This window comes from Ambystoma mexicanum, chromosome 10, assembly GCF_040938575.1.
Source record: "Ambystoma mexicanum isolate Mex_15411 chromosome 10, UKY_AmexF1_1, whole genome shotgun sequence".
NCBI classification, from domain to species: Eukaryota; Metazoa; Chordata; class Amphibia; order Caudata; family Ambystomatidae; genus Ambystoma; species Ambystoma mexicanum.
In genome coordinates, this window is record NC_090932.1 from 316,802,943 (window position 1) to 316,820,321 (window position 17,379).

At 43.1% G+C, this 17,379-nt stretch overlaps 1 protein-coding gene across 2 annotated transcripts in view; it reads left to right on the top strand.

Moving 5' to 3' along the window:
• The window catches only part of ADAM9 (ADAM metallopeptidase domain 9), a 1,404,333-nt gene that overhangs the window by 1,161 nt on the left and 1,385,793 nt on the right, over positions 1–17,379 (top strand). The gene's annotated exons all lie outside the window — the stretch shown is intronic.

The following is a 17,379-nucleotide window of genomic DNA, read 5'->3' on the forward strand; positions in this document are numbered from 1 at the left end:
CGGTGCCATCATAGGAGCGGTTCTGTATTGTATTTTCTAGTATGTGCAGCGTATTGTGAAAGATGTGTTAATTGTCATGCACGTGCAAGGGTCATTCACACCTTTCCATGCCCACGGTGTTCGCCTCTAATCGTTTCCCAATTCCCCCTGTCTTTTGCAGACTTCAGTGTCTGAAGAACGCACTCTGCCCTAATTCATGGTCTGGGGGCACACGCAGGGCTAGATGTAGAGAGCCAGAGCTCTGCGTTGCTTTATTTGGAATGTGTCTGGTTCTGAGCAGGAGAAGTCTTGATAATGCTTTAATTAACCGTGTGGTTGAAATGGAATCCAAATGTAATTCCGCTGGCAACTGTCCTTTAATTATACATTTCTTGTGTGAACAAGTCTCTTGCATTCTGTCAGGAGGACATGTTTTCTTTTGGTGAGGTCAAGAGTTCACTCCTCCCGAACGCACCCCCACTCCCCACCCTCTCCCTACCAATCGCGGTGCTAAAATAAATTAAAAAGGAGTGCAGCTCCGCATTTTTAAGCTTCGCCTTTCCTACAGACGGGCAGAAATTAACTTTTTGTTCTATTAATGGGGACACACCCAGGGAGTGTTCTTGCAGCAATTGTTGATCAGCGCATTGTTTCGCAATTACACGGTGTAATTAAAAAAATGCATGCCTTATAGCTTGGATAAGAGATGGTTTGATTGGGCCTGTATCATTTAAAACTAGGATACTCCACAATGTAGAAGCCATAACTGAGATGTTTTTTCCTCCGATCCTATGTGTGGCCTGAAAGGCGGGATGGTAAGACTGGTGCAGAAAGAGATGCAGAGTTTTCGGATTGAATGGTATCTAGTTAGGCTCGAGGTTAAAGGAGAACGTGTGACTTCGAGATACCTTTGTTTGCCATGAAGAGTTAAACACGTGTTGCGACCCACCACAGACAACACAACCAGCCAAGGGATGGCAAGGCTGGACACATGTGCTGAAATCTACATGAGTATAGACATGCCGGCATTCTTTTAATTAAGATTTTTGTATTTGAAATCCCGGGGTGTATATATTATTTTTGATTTGAAGCCTTTTTGAGAGAAACGCATTTATAGAGTTATGTACTGAAACTACAGCAAGTGTAGATGTCAGATGTTGTATTCTTTGTAATTGGGAAAAACGCCTTTTGACCACGGATGTAAACCGCGGTTCCAGGGTTAGTTTAGGAAATATCTAATGAGAAATTACCGAATTTATTTGGTCGAATTTGTTAGGTATTTGTGTACATTTTAAATAATATATAGCTGTGGGTTGGGGTAAAGGTGAAGGTAGAGGGAAGTAGTGCCCCCCCCCGACCCCATTATTAAAAAAAAGTTACCCCAAAAAATGTGATCATTTTTCATTAGGTATTTTTTTACGGTCAATTCGTGGTAATCCAAGTTGCATACATAGTCTGTTTGATGGGGCCATGGACCTATACACTATGGCCAGAAAGTTGAACGTGGTGGATTCTCAGATGCAGGAGTAATTAAGGCCGTCTTTTCGCAGGGGTTCGGTTAGTAATTAAGGCCGCCTTTTCGCAGGGGTTCGGTTTTAAAACGTTGTTAGACAACTAATCCATATTTGAGGAGGCACATGCTAAATTCGAGCCCCCTCTGAGCTTCATGAAGATGCAGCACAGTCTGTGACCTGCTCTAGCGGCTCCATCGGAGGTTAGAGGTGCAGATGGAACATGGACAGTGTGTGTTTACCCCTAATGACCTCAGAATGTCATAGGGGTAACAGGGGAAGACTGTGGACATATTGTGACTGATGAGCTTCTGGTGGAGAGCTATGACTCAAACTAACATAGAGGCGGGCACTGCATTTCCCAGGACGCAGCAGGATGAATGCTAGAGCCTGTTGACAATCCATCTCCTTCATAAACATTGTTAGTGATTGTGTGCTCTAAGTTTAGAAATAGCGTAGGCAGCATACGGGAATCTCGTGTTGTTCTTCTATGCATGTCTGCAGCTGTGCACTAACTGCTCTGTCCAGTCCAGTGGTGAAGTCACACGGAAGGATGTTGCCAAATCGGCTTGAAGTTGGATAGGTTGTTTCGGTCGTGAGTACATTTCTTCCGCAGCATTTTCATTATTGCATGGAACCGTTTTTAATTTATCAGGACCATTCCCATGATTCGCAGAGTGATATGTGTTGGTAAAAGAGATTTTCTCTAATATGGAGAACCATTCATCGGATCGTTTTTGGTGAGCATTATTACTATGGGAGGCCGCACATTTACACATGTAATGGTGTATGTAATATAGCTGAGCGATGGAGAGTTCTTTAAAGCTGGGGAATGTATTCTTGCAGTTTGGGATTAGGGGGCACTCATGGGAAACTCTGTGCCAGATGCTTACAAATGTCTTCGGAAGATTAGAAACTTCTATTCAAGATGTTTTTTCTTTCATAAAATGGTGACTTTTTAGTACTCTAGGGGAGGACTGTACCGGAATTTCACTATGACCAGAGAGGTGCATGTGTTGAGGACTGCAAACAGTTCATTGGGGGCATTTGAGAATGCTTTTTCCCCCACACTGGTAGTATTAACCCAGTCCCGCATAACGGGCAAGGGTGAGAGGAATTTCAGAGGGATTCGGGAGTAGTGTGTCCAAATGACTTTTATGCAGGGGTAGGATCAGGGGAGTATCCGGCATTGCAAGAGTGGGGAGGGTGGGCAGCCACAAAAAGTCCTGCTACTTTCCCCCCCAAAAGCAGTGTGTGCAATTCCATACAGTCTCATTCGTGCCCCCAAACCACCCACCCTTGCCTCAATCTACTTTTTTGGTAACATTAGTGGCAGATGGCATTTTAACACATAACAAAAATAAATAAAACAGCAGGATCATTACAGATGCAAGAAACTTATCTGTTAGAGCTATGTCCATGCGCTCTGGGGCAAAATACATGCAAACCTCCTAATTTGCATATGGATTGCTCCAACAGAAATGACTTCACAGAAAAGGACATTGCAAAGAGCATCATCAGTCTTTGATACTTGGAGGCACCATGGAAGTGACTTTAGAATAAGTTGCCATAAGTAAGCCAAGTCTCAAGTAACTTTGTGATGCAAAATACTTACAGCCTGATTCATGGAATTATTTGCGCCAAAAACGCATATTTGCGTGCCTTTCTGCACGAAAATCCCTGTTCGAAGTATGGGGATTTTCGGGCAGAAGGGCCGTAAATCTGCATTTTTCACGCAAATTATTCCATGAATCAGGCAGTTAAATTGCACTATTACTATATATGGAGCAGCTCTATAGTCATTTTTTTAATGATAGCATGATATATTAACATAAGCTATGAAGTGAATCACTTACAGAGCTGCAAGTGTGATGTAATGATTTGGCAAGGATCACACATTTTGGTTAAATGGTGATACCAGGATGCGGACAATTTAAGCAACTGAGCACATCTTCCCAGGTTTAGTTGATATAAATATTTATTACAGTTTTGCTTAGCATTTAATGTACTTAAATAATACTTTATTTATAGCAATTCCTTGGAAGCAAACCACATTACATAATATACTAGGCTTTCATAGTAAACTAACTATACACTATATACATTGTCATAGAAATAGGTTGAGCAATAACAGTATGGCTTTACTTTTATTCTCCCCATCCTGCATACAAAGTCTCTATAGCATCATGCAGATTAATGTGAGTCTAACAACCCCCCTTGGGTTTTAAAGCCATGGTCATTATTTCATGGCGCATGCAGCATTATTCACCCTTCTGACTTCTGATCACTCCCTCCCATTCACGTGTGATAAGGGACTAAGGCCCTTGCTAATACTCCCCCCTCCCTTGCACCAGTGCCTAATGCCTCACATTGAAAGGCTCTCTTGACACAGAGCAACATCAGAGCCCCTCTGATGCCCGGAGCTCCTTGGGACATTGTCCTGGCAGCGGGACACCTCTCCCATTCGGAAAGAGTAAAGTGTCCTGCTGCCAATGCCAGCAGGACACCTTTCCCGTTGGGCACCCTCATTGAGGTGCTGAACGTGAGAGGTGTCCCACTGACAGATGCCCCGGTCTGGCTCACTATAGAGCCTCTCGGGGAGCAGCTTGCCCCCGCTCGGTACGCTCCTGGGTAGGGTGCATCTAACGGAAAGACCACAGGAAAATACGTGACCCAAATTGTGTCTTGGATTGTTCATGGGGTGAGGGATGTTATAACTGGTTTGATATCAACGAACGATATAAGGTGGGCACCACCTAAATATGCATGAATGGTAATCTCTGCGTACCCTGGTATCAGCGTTTAAAGGGAGCACTACAGATAGATCCATGGGTTCATGGAACAGCTAAGAAAAGACTCTGAGTAACCTTTCAGAGTACTGCATGCTCGCCACACAGTAAAAATGGTGTAAAAGTTTAACATATTGTAGTCCACAGTATGGACTACTGTATGTTAAAGTTGTACATTTTATTTTTTTTATTTGTATTTAGTTTCACAAAAAACTTTTTACAAGATTCCAAAATTAGAATTTTCCATCTTATATCCTATTTCTCACATCCTTACGTCACTAGACAGAGGACATTTTTACCGACTAAAGAGTACTTTACAACATGCCTCACCCTCCTCATTCAGTTACTCCCACGTTAGGTAATGAGTCCAGTCTGAACAGAATTTTATCAAGAAGATCTATTACTGCACATGTCAACATGAATCTATCTCCAGATAGTAACACCACCCACCATTCATTCATGTCCTCATTTAAGGGAGCAAACTTTCCCAGCCACGTCTTTCTCTCAGCTTTGTTAATGGAACATTCGGTGATCACATGTCTTAGAGTTTCTTTCAAAGTTGTACATTATTAAGTATATTTAGGCAGTTATCTGCTGTTTGGTGAGCATGCAGTACTCTGAAAGGTTACTCTGAGCCTTTTCTTTGCTATAAGTGGTTTGATACCCATTTCGTTTAATGACCCTAACGGGTTGTGCACATTCTAGTTGTTTGTTCATCATCATCAACGTTTTTATTTGCTCAACCAAGAGGCCATTGAAAAAATAAAACGTTATTAGTAATTTAAAAGGATGCAAAACATTGAAAGGTAGTACTTTTTAAAGAGGAACGTAGCATTCCAGTTTACGATGTAAAACTCTAAACCCTCACAGAATCAAGTGCGCCTTTTTAGAGACACCTTTGCATAATGGTACTACACCCAGACAAAGTAAACATCTCCTGCTCTCGGGCAGAACTCTATGGCTTCTTTAATCTGTCTTGCAGTGGCTTTGAGTAACATTTCTCGGGTATGAAAGCGAGGACAGAAACTCAGTAAGCTGCTACCTCATTTGCGGTATTCAGTGGGGGCATGCTTCCACCTCCCTAGCACTTTACCTAACGCGAGGGCGCCCAGTCACAGCTGCATAAGGAGAGCACGCTGCCTCTTCACTCAACAGGTCGCCAAGTCAAGGTAGGGTTCATGGACCACAACATGACGAGGGCATACATGCAAAGCCCTGACCCTGCAGCGCTTGCTTCATCTCTCCCTCTGTGCCAATCGAGCCGTACGTTTCGGGTCATGGCACACATATTACAGGTAAAAAAAATACAACAGACTTCTAATCTGCTTACATTAAACCCATCCAGGCAGTACCTCTCAAACAAGCTCAGCAGTGCCCTCAATTAATTTTCAGTTCTTACCAAAGGTCCGTTATTAGCCACACAAAGGAGAACAAATTGTATGTTTGCCTGCTATGCAATCTCAACAGACTGCCTACTTACTAGGACCCCCCACCTCCCAGATATTGCTGTTGAAAAGATAAACGTGTGGAGGCAAACACACATCCCTGGCAAGTTCCCCTGGCGACAGGAAGCCAGAGGTATGCTCTCCTAATAGTCCAAAATTGACTCTGGCTGTACTATATTGATGTAGCAGCTCAATGTGTGTAAAAGTCCCGGGAGGATAGCTCAGTGGCAACGTGCTCGCATTGGAAGCAAGGCGACACAAAGCAATACAGGTTTGATCCCCGGTCCGCGCTTAGAACCTTTAAGCACGTTATAAATATGCAACTATGACAAAAAAAATAATTCTGTAACAGCGCCTCGATGCACCCGGGCTGTGTGAGCGCTTTAAAAATGAAAATAAATAAAACGGGCCCCCACCCCTAATTTATCTAGTGCCACCGATGTTCATTGTATGGTACTTCATCTAACACTGTTCTTGAACCATGTGCAGCTGCATACTGAACCTCCTTTTTGCTCTGTGTATTTATGGATCAAGTGTTTCTGTCTCAGGCATTGCTCCAAAGTACTGGTCTGGATGGCCGTAAGGCAAGACCTCCTTCTTCTCTATCCAAAGGTGATTTCACTAGAATTTTATTTGGTTTGGTGACATTATCCCAAACAATATTAACGATTTGAATTTAAGGATACGTGTTATAGAAAAATGCAAATTGTAACATTCACAAAGGTAATTAAAAAATGTGTGCGTTTTTTTGTGGGCTGAATGGGATTGGGCCCCATATAGAAAACATCTGGAAAGGGGTTGGAGGCAATCATTCAGGATTTAGCAATCCTGAAAATGAAGGTTTGGAAATTGTAGTTTATGACACCCATCCACATCCTTTCATTTACTGCTATAGTAAGCAGGAAGATCTCAAGGCTTAGTTTTTAAAGCATTACAACGCTTTTTGCAAGTTTTAAATGTTGTTTTGCCAGTTTCAGAAATATAAAGGTTGCAAATACTTGCCTGCCAGGCCTCTGGTAACGGGACATGTTCACAGCACTTCGGTTCGTGTATTTTGTGTTGCGGTGGAAATCGCAATGTTTGTATTTGGGAGAATCATAATCGTCATCAGTAGCTCCCCAACCTTACCGCTACTACTTTCAGACTACTGCTGCTTATCTTCCCTCATTGGCTCCTCTTCCACACTGGTGGTAGTATCATGGAATCCAGCCCCTTTGGGGTTGGGTTCTCTCTGCGGGGGAGCAGGTGATTGGGAGGGTTGCCTACCTGAGCCTGGTAATATCAGAGTGGCTTCACTTGCAATTGCTGCTAATGTTGGATGGGATCATTATGGCTAATCTAGTCTCACGTCTTTATTGATTAATTCAGCATTAAGATAATATTGCTCGTCCCTATTGTGCTTTTATTATTATTCACCTGCTGAAAATGACACATTTTGGCATTACCTGGTCTTCAGTACTGCTAATCCTCCCTGATGGCCACTGCTGCTAATCCACGGCTTCGTCCCTACTGGAAATCCTTCCAGGAGTCTCTTATTTATAACACTGTATGATGGGTATGTTTTGCTAATCCTGTGTGTTGTCATCACTGTTCGGCAAAAGGCAGTGGATTGAGTACTGCTGACAAGTGCATGCAAGGCGAATGTGCTGGAAATGCAGTGCTAATGGACACACCATATACGTGGCATATACAATAGTTACAGTGGCTTTCTCTCAAAATAGAAAATATTTCACAGTGATCTGTGGTCACTGGCGATTTTCTGTTGGACAGAAGATTTGGGAGGATTGGTTTTTATGTAATGCCCCCCACACCCCATTGTACAAAATCACTAGAGTCATAGTTCCTACCAACATACAACTTTTGTGCCCCCCTCTGTGAAATGTCTAGTTTCGTGCCTCCCTCTGTCGGAGAAACTAAGCTCACTTACCATTTTCGGTTAGTAGTTAAGACAGAGACAGCTTTGTCTTGCAAGGCTTGCCCACAGAGCTACATGTTTACACGACCAGAACAATTCTGCAGCAACCTGTCCCAACCACCAGACCGCCAGTTATATAGTGCACGGTCCAGCAACTAAAACAAAACGAACAGCGAAGCCTTGAAAACACTGCGTCCAGTGGTGAAGAGGAGAGGAGGCCTCCATCCCCTGTCCAGTTCATGCTAGACCTATGAGTCCGTCGTTGACGTAGCTGTCTCCTTCACCCCGACCACACCACTCATTCCTTCTGGATAGCTCCCTTCTGAGAGATGAACAAAATCGCTGTCTTCTGTGACAAGCTGGACGGCGATTTTTCCGTTCCCAGTGAAAAGTAAATCGGTATTTTTCTCTTGAGACCTTTAAAAAAAGGTAATTTCGCATATAACCGATGTTTCCACTCTTACTTACCCAAGTCCTTACCCATCAATGTCTGTGGCACGTCACACCTCTGGTGCCCGCACAGAATTATTGCCTCAGCAGCTTCCACAGTCTCTAGTTAAGGATGCAGTTACTTTACATAGAAGAATTAAGATGGGAAATACATAATTGCACTTAGAATAATCAACCAGTGCATGTGTCTCAGCAGGTGTGGTGAATGAACGGTATATCTCACCATGATATTACTTGTAGTAGAACCACTTCATAACTAGGGAAAGTCGCATTTTTTTACAGGTTTCTTTTAGGTGAAGGTGGGTGCATTACATATTCTTGGTTGCATGACAGAATACATAATAACATGTTGTTTCAGTTTTGGGTGCATCTCTACTTACAATGCAGGGGTCAACATTGGAATTCATAGAGCAGGAGCTGGAAGCAGCTCCTGGTTGTCAGGATTTTCTTCTGACCTGGAGTTGCTCATCGCAACCCAGGAGCTATTAAACTGAAGTCTCATGAATGAGTTTTCGGGACTGAATATGTTGAATGAATGACTTAACAAACGTGCAGTACAAGAAGTTAAATAAAATGTTAGGGGAGGGAAAACATTGCTTGTTATCCTGACACTGTGACATGCATCCGAAACCGTGCACGCCATAAACCCCTTTCTATTGGTATGTGTTCCTTTGCTGTATTGCTGTTTCTGCTCATTCTTCTCAGCGCTTGCTAAGTGCCGTTCTATTGCTTCCCACTCACCTCCGTCTTTACATTGTTTTCCTCTCAGTTCTGATAGCTGTGTTTGCCACGGCATCTGTTTCGGTTACTGCATTGCTGATGCTTGTTGCCCCTTTACAGGCCCATGTTTATGTTGCTATGATAGGTACTGCCACCTCTTAATCTTTGAGGCTACCTTGCTCAAGCACCCCCCCCCCCGCTGCAGAATCAGGAGCATAGATAGCGAGCTGCAAATGTAACTTCTACCTGCCATACGGCCATCCTTTAAATGTCTTCTAGAGATTTCCTAATGCACCTTTGTACACATTCCCACACACATAGTGAATGTCACCAGTGGCGTAGGGAGATGAAAGTAGCTGCTTGTATCTCTTGGTATGAAGCTAACCAGCCTCTTGTATGTGATATCCAGGAGCTAAATATAGGGTGACCAGACGTTCTGGAGATCCTGGGACAGTTCGGGGAAAATCGCCCTGCGTCCATCGGTTGCCAAGAGTTTTTTAATTTGATGAACCCCGTCCCGGGATTGGATTGGCTGGTGGCTGCGTTCCTGGTTTTTGACCTATCAGATTCAGAAATCCTGAAATCGGGGGCACGGCGTGACTCTTCCTATGCGTGAAGGCTTTTCACACAACTATTTCCTCCCCCTTCACCTCCCTGGTCCCTCTCCTCCTCCAATGAGAGGATTGTGCCTGGAACACAGCCCCCCACAACAGGCCAGTAACCTAGAAATAGGACTACAGCTTTACCTGAGTCCTGTTTGTGTTTTACTGTAGTCCCACTTCTATGTCTATTGCCTGTCCTCTTTTTTAAAAATCTGGTCATCCCAGCTAAGTAGCACCTTGCAATGACACTCCTGCTTTGCAAAGGATGCTCTGTACACATATTAGGTGATTCTTGTCCCATGCTCCCTCCTTTCCTGCCGCCACCTGCCTTACTCAATGACAGTTTGGGGCTTTCCTTCATTGTGGGCGAGAAAACAAGGTTATGTGCTTCTGCTCCATGCCTGAAGCACAGATCAAGTGGCATAGTGTGGACTGAACTCATGTGTCAGAAGTTACTGCAAACCACCTCTGATGTAGTATCTGTATAATACACGGCAGCCTGCAATACAGGTATAGAAGCCTGTAAATAATAGCTCAATTCCAGTCTCTAGTGACATCCCTAGGCGGCTCTAACAAGAAATGGCAGCACTACTGTAGCTCTTGGGTTGGGTCGTAATGTCATGTCTGCCGCTTGAGCCTGCACAGAGCACAATCCCATCTATCATCGGACCACTTAAAGATGTGACTTGCTTTTCAGATTCCTTTCTTCTCACATACCTTTCTGTAGCATTATTACAGCCATTTATCCATAAGGAACACTTTAAAGTATTGTGCTTATTTTGTCCACTGCTGGAGTTTAACAAAGGAGCAAAATAATCTATCTACCTGTTATCATTTTAGTCTAAACTTAAAAAAATAATGAAAATACATTTTTGTAAACTTCTTAAACATTTTTTGCAAAAGCTTATAAGCTATTTTAGTGTTTTTAATGGTTTGTGCATTCATTAAATGTGCCGCAACTGGAAGATCTCTTGGATTGACGTAAGCAAAAGATCAACTTTTCCCATCTTGTATCTTCTCCCCGCCGTCCCCCGCCTCCTCGGGTATACACTGCTCTCTAATCACAATCGCCTATTAGAAAGCTCTCTGCAAAGAGATTGCTTTGCACACCATTGTTACTGCGGATGTACAAGGTTTAGGGTACAAGTACCTGCCTTTTTCTCAATTCAATTCCAGTAACAGAGAAGTTAATGCTTTATGAAAAGAGTGAAGGTGTAGAAAGTGCCCAAACCTAAAAGCGAGTTTTTCTATGTTGAGCAATTCCTGCTGACCATTGGATGCAGCAGAGTCTTTAGATAGCAAAGAACTCTAGGACACTTGGCAGACAATAACGTCCATGATGTTCCCCTGCAGTCTGTTCTGCTGTGTGAATAACATAATGTGGTTGTAAGGCTTCACTTTCTTGATAGCTAGATGTTTACTCACAGCCCTTCTAGGTGGTCTGGGCAGTTGCTAATGGATAAGGAGACAGGGCAATAAGAGGGTGGGTCCTGCTCTAGATGGTGCATGCAGAGACCAAGGGCCTGATTCACAGTGTTTTTCAATTGGATCTTCCCATTAGCTGATCACATGAATCTATTTCGATCTCATTTTTGTTTTTTTGTGTGTTTTTTATTTTGGTATCATTTATCATTCATATACTCTGGCACTTTGTTGCTTGTTACCGGACTAGAAGCATCACCTTCTGTGTCTTGTTGTTCATAAGTTAAAGTAGTAATTTTCACTGAGTTGGGGCTTTGTTCCAATTCTTGGAATTCGGCTGCCTTGGGCGCCTAGTGAGGTGGCCTAAATGTTCTGGTCTGTAAGTCGTCAATCCATTTATTTCAAAGCTGAACTCATGTCTGCCTGGATGGTCTGGATCCCTACGTTTGTCTTACTAGAAGTCATTTCAGAAATTGGACTTGTTCTTCATAGATCCCATTGCAGCAGTCTAGCAGGGATAATGCATCATGCTGTGTTCCTCTTTGACAACTGGTTGAAAGGTAGGTGTCGGACAGCAGTTACATTTATTTGGGTAGCATATTAAACAGAATTCCTGTTGTACAGAGATTTCTTCAAAAGCAGGATATTAGGGGGGAAACGTGCATACACCTTTGCTCAAACACAGAAGCAAAAGACAAGTGGTTACAAATGGGCGCATTTTTTTAACATTTGATTAAATCCAGCAATGTTTGTATGATTGACGGTGACCGCTTAATGTCATCAAAGAAAAGAGTCTCTGACCTAGAAGCACTTTGAATGACCCGGAAACACCTTTCATTGTCTGGTCAACTTGCAGGTCTAACCAGGACAGATATTGAGATCCAGAATAGTTAGGAATAGATGGGGGCAATTCTGAGAGTCCCGGGAATTGTTGGGTTTGCACATTTGTGGGAGCACACTGTTTCGAGTGGATGTTTAGGGAAAGGTGGTGTTGAAGGATGGATCTGAACACCAAAGTGAGGGCTTTATTTATTTATATACAGGAGGAACAATGCTCTTTTGATCACAAAAGAATGTACACTAGATAATAAATCAGATTTGACGGGAAGCAGTGAGCTTCTTACATTGAGGTGAGTTTGAGGGACAATCTGACCAGGTTGTGGAGTGGAGTAAATGGAACAGTCACCAGGGACAATACATAAGTGGACCTACATAAATTAAGGACAACATTGGACATTTTTAATTGTAGATAGGCAGTAAGGCCAGCTGTGCTCAGAATGTGACTGTGGTGAGTGAAGTACCAGAGTGGTGGCAGAGGAAGTGAGGGGCATAGGCAGGTTAGAGCAAGGGGGAAATGTTAGCTAGCAGGCAGATGAAAGGTAGGGTAAGAGGATAACTCAGAGGTGAGGGGGTAGGCTGTAGGTGGAGATCATGTAAATAGTGTGCCAGCCTGCTTGTGTGTACAGCGGAGGTGTAGGAGAATCTGGAATTCATCAGGGTATGGTTGGTATGCTGAGAGTTTGGAAGGTAGCCATTACTGGCCCTCGTATGAAGTGGTGTGAGGTTTGTAGTGATTTGCTAGACGGTTCTGTATTTATCTGATAGTTTTATATATGTTAACTGATAACCACTACAAAGGAGTGCCATTATTTCAATCTCTTCTGATTCTGCGAGAGTATGTGAGTGAATATGGAAGAGGAAAAACCTTTGTTTACAAATGTTCTGTCCATCCTTGGAACTTATGATGTGTAGGGAAGTGTCATTTTAGGTCAATATGTCTAGTATTTTATCCAGACCATACTAATCGGCTGTCCAAGTACAAACTGGAGTGATGCTGAAAAGTGTGAGCAAAGGAAAGAATCTGGGTGCCTTGGTTAAACTGAGCAGCAATGCACAGTGTCATGCTGCTCCTTCCAAAGCCCAGAGTAGGTACTTATGATGAGCCAAGTTTCTAGGTAAGTCAGGGCGGGAATCTGATGTTTCACTGGAAGTATGTAACTAATGAGTCATCTGAAGCTAAGAGGCACCGGTTCTGTCATAATAATAAAGAAAGAAAGCAGTGTGTTCTTTCATGGTGGATTAAAGTGAAAGGATTTCATTACGCTCATAAACATTCTTTTTTAAAGAGATCACTTTTAATACACCTTGAAAGTGGTACTTGAAGCATCCATCAATGTACAGGTGTGTTCCATCAATTCCTACCGGGAGACGGGCATGGCGATGGAGATTTCATTAGAAAAGGCAGTGATATTTCGGAATGGAATATAATGTTTACGATTTATTTAAAACAAGACAGCCAAAGGTCGTCGTTTTAACTTCTGTTTGGTACTTTATAGCCACGAGAGAGAGGTTTTGACGTGGGGTGACACGTGCACCCGTTGTTTTCTTCTTAGTGTGTCTTTGCTGTGTTAAAAGTCCTCAGCGGGAACATTAGGGACGGGTTTACCAGAATAGTGCTGCCTGACCTCCGCACCCATTACTAGGTGAAGCTTTTAGGAAAATATTTCACAAGGATAAAACCTGCGACCTCGTTTTATGGGGGATAGGTGCCTTAAAAAAAAAGTGCATGTATAAAGCAATGTGATAAAGAGCAACATGGGTCAAATGAAGGGTGTGGCAGTTTCATATTTCATGACTAGCTGTGTGCCATCTGGTTGCCCAAAGACATTGACTATAGGACGGCATGTACATTACATTTCCTTTGGAGGGGGTGTACATTTTCATGGGGTGCCCAAGGGGTTTATTGTATTCTAAGGACAACGCTGTCTGTTTCATTTGTTCTTTATGGCCCTCAAGAAAATATTGTAAGTGCTTTAAAGCTTTGCATGTGGCGCCCATGCAGCAGTAGTCAGATCTAAAACTGTGGTCAGAGGCAAATGAAGGAGTAAGAGTCCAATTGTGATAACGTCACGAGGAGTTCAATACAAAATTCTAACCAGGTATAAGTGGCATCAAACCTGAAGGTTTTGGCGTCCGCCTGTGAATATGTTGATCTGATGCAAGTTCAGCAAGTTCATAGTTTGTTCTACAGTCATAAAAATGTACTTTTCCAAGGATGGATGAATTAGACATTGACCTGTAAAGTTGTAAAAGATCCACCGTTCTTGTTTTTAGTAATTGAGTTAAGAGCTCATGTGAAACTGCACAATAATGGAAAAAAACGTTAAAGTACTAAAACATTCATAAGACAGTGTGGGAGAATGCTAATTCTACATTCTTGTAAATTAAATGTACAAAACATCTCAAAACACGTTGGAAGGTGCAAGAGTTCCTAATACCAAGACGTTTCATGCCGGGAAATGGAGCGAATTTCCCAAATATTCACGTAGAGACTTGTATGACTAACACCATTCCGACAACACTATTGTTGGAAGGCAGATGAACATGTCATCCATAACTTCTGCCCCTCCCCCTAACCAATACTGCAAGGGTGAGAGACGTTACTCACTGAGTCAACCTTAATGCCCTTATCCCATGTAGGTACAGCAGGACATAGAGACAATGTGAGCTGAAGATCGCAAAAGTATATAAATTAACGTTGTAACAGGACTCGCACATGCATTAAACATGAATCAAACATGCACTCCACATTATGAACACATACAATAGGTAATATATGCATTTAGACATGAAGAATATCAACATAGCATCCACAGACATGAAGACCACTAACATGATCAATGTATAAAGTGAATGCAACATGAATAACAGTCTAATATAGATCACTAGCAGAAACAAGAGTGTAATTGGACAGCCATCTTAAAAATGGAAGCCACAGCATGGTTTTGAAATAGCAGAGGCCGCATTATTTTGGGTAAAATCAGAAGGCTGAATCCACAGAAATATATTTCAGCAGCTGGCAACTATGGCCAAGGTTAGAGTGAAATAAGGGAGAATTGGAATGCCGGAACAAAGGCACGAGATAACAATTCCCAAGACGCAAGCAGTATGCGCCCAGATTAATTAACATTTTATAAGAGTACAACCAGTCTTTGTTAGCCAGACACAGTAAAACAGTCAGACAAAAAACTCTATGAAGAATAATTCAATTAAATACAGTCTTTTAGCTCGTGACCCATAGTTGGAGAACACTGACTATTTATTAGAAGCCAACAAAGATAAGACACCTGCAGTGTTCCCTAAACGCACACATAGACAAAAGGTGCCACACGAGGCCAAGTACAAAGGGATTGCCCGATCTCAAGGCCTGAGAATGAGGGATGGTAACTTTTAATTGAAGAAACAACAGTCCATGGGCCTCTCTCCCCCTATTCTACGTCGAACTCAAATCTTGATGACATGTCAAATGTCCAAGGTTAGTTACCAGAGAGACAACCTATCAAAATACCTAGTGTGTGCCGCCCATTAAGAAGTATGCCAAACAGCCATTTGTTGTAGAGATAATGGGCCTCATTACGTGTCCGGCGGTAAAACCGGCAGGCTGCCGCCGGACTCGTGATGATTTACCACTGCCTGAATTGCCAGAGTAACCGGAGCTTTACAGCCCTGGCGGTCCGGTAAGCCAGGCGGCGGCATTCGTAACTCCCCATTCCCGAATGGGAAGGATGCAAGCACCAGCAATATGTGCAACAGTGTGGTGCTTCCGACAAAGTCTGCGGGCGAGTGCTGTCCCATCCGCAGAACTCGTAGTTTGCCAGTCCGGAAACAATGGTGCCGGTACCAGCACCGTTGTCTCAGGACCGGCAAACTTGTAATGAGGCCCAATGTATTTTTTGCCTTTATCAATATAGAGGTGTGTTCCAGGTGGAGCCATCAGATAGTTGTTACCCAGTGAAATGTTTAACCCCTATGGAATCTATATGTAGCCAAAGCAATTAACCTATCCTGTTGTTTTGTAAACTGAGATTATGTTATGACGTCATTGATAACACGTTTGTAGTACTTAAGCAATTGTTTTCTATTAACCTGGTGAGAGTGACGAGATTTGAATGCTTGAATGCTCTGTCGACTTTGTTTTGATTATAATAAAGCTGGATTTTGCTGTGCACTTTGTCAACTCTGTCACTGAGTTTGGTTTGGGCTGACTGTAAGTCCTCTGGCTCTATTTGGGATTTTGAGGCCACCTTACCACTATTAAAGAAATATCAGTCTGAAAACACGATAAAAGGTTTGAATAGACATTGCAATTGTCCTGGGAGCTTTTGCTGAATAGCGAAATAACTGGCTAGCAATTTGAAGCTGTTGATAGGTAGAATATGCCCTGGGGACAACCTCTCCATTAGAGGTGATACCAAATCGGGATTCCCAACTGGGCTGGTTGGCATCAAATTCTGCACTGGAATCCCAAGAGGATCTTAAGATCGCCCCCATCCATTCCATGCCTCCATGATTTTGAAACACCAATCCAGTTCCATGATTGCCACGTCTGAGGGGGGTGTGAGGAAATGACTACTGTTTTGCTTTTTTGCTTTAGTACTGGATTAAGTAATGGATAAAACTTGTACTCTGCCTCACACTGCTACTAAACCAGCAGTGACCCAATCATAAAGGTGCAACAGACACAGCCTGACAGGTATACCGCCTTTGTGCACCTTTAAGGTAGCATGGGCAGAACACCGGCTTTGTTCTTCTTGGGGGGGGGTGTGAGCACGTACAGAAGCAGACCAAACCACAATATTACTGTGATACCAAAAAATGAAAGAATGACAAAGCAAGGTTGTAAAAAATACCAGGAAGCTTTAACTAAATTAAAAATACAAACATCCCAAACACACTAATCAAAAACATTTTAACCCACCTCTGTAAAAGAAAACACAGTATTTGCAGACTTTATAAAGAAACAGGGCATTCTGACCCTAAAGACAGGAGTGCAAAAGCAATAATTTAAGCAGAAAAGTCCATTCACTAAAGATGTCTGTTAAAAAGATAGAGAGTGGGGCCTTACTAGTCACTAAAGCCCTTTAAGGCGACCCAGGGGAAACCAACCACTTCCACTACCTTTAAATGTGTGTAATGCTCACCTGGTATCCAAGGGGACGTCACTCAGCCTGTTCTGACCTCTTACGACCTCGAACCCTTCCCTGGAGTCTATACTCGACTGGAGACTGGGCCTTGTTTTCTTGGAAAGTGTGCTCTCCGTCCTGCTTTCAGTGCAGGGGCGCGTTGATTGATGCGGGCTCGTTGCTGCCTAGTTACTTCACTGACAAGAGTCCGACAGGTAAGTATAATGAGTCTTTTGAACAGTTCTCTAACTTCGTTCCTCTGCTTCCTTAGATGATGGCCGGCGTCCGGGGATGGTGACGTGCTGCTGAGATGAGCAGCGTTGAAGGTGAGTGAGAGCACGATGCGCGATGCGACCCTTTTGTATTTGTATTGAACTGAGTTCTTTTTCTGTGTCTTTTAGGTGCCGTGACGTTTTCAGCGTGGATGCCGGTTATGAAGAAGAAATGCAGTGAGTAAGTGCGGTATGCGGCGCCTCTAGATGTTTCCACGCTAACCTGGAGTGTCTTTTCCCTCTTGCAGATGGATGAGAAGTTCCAGAGACAGAGTTCCCCCAGAGCGGCTGGCATTCAGGTAAGCGGTTGA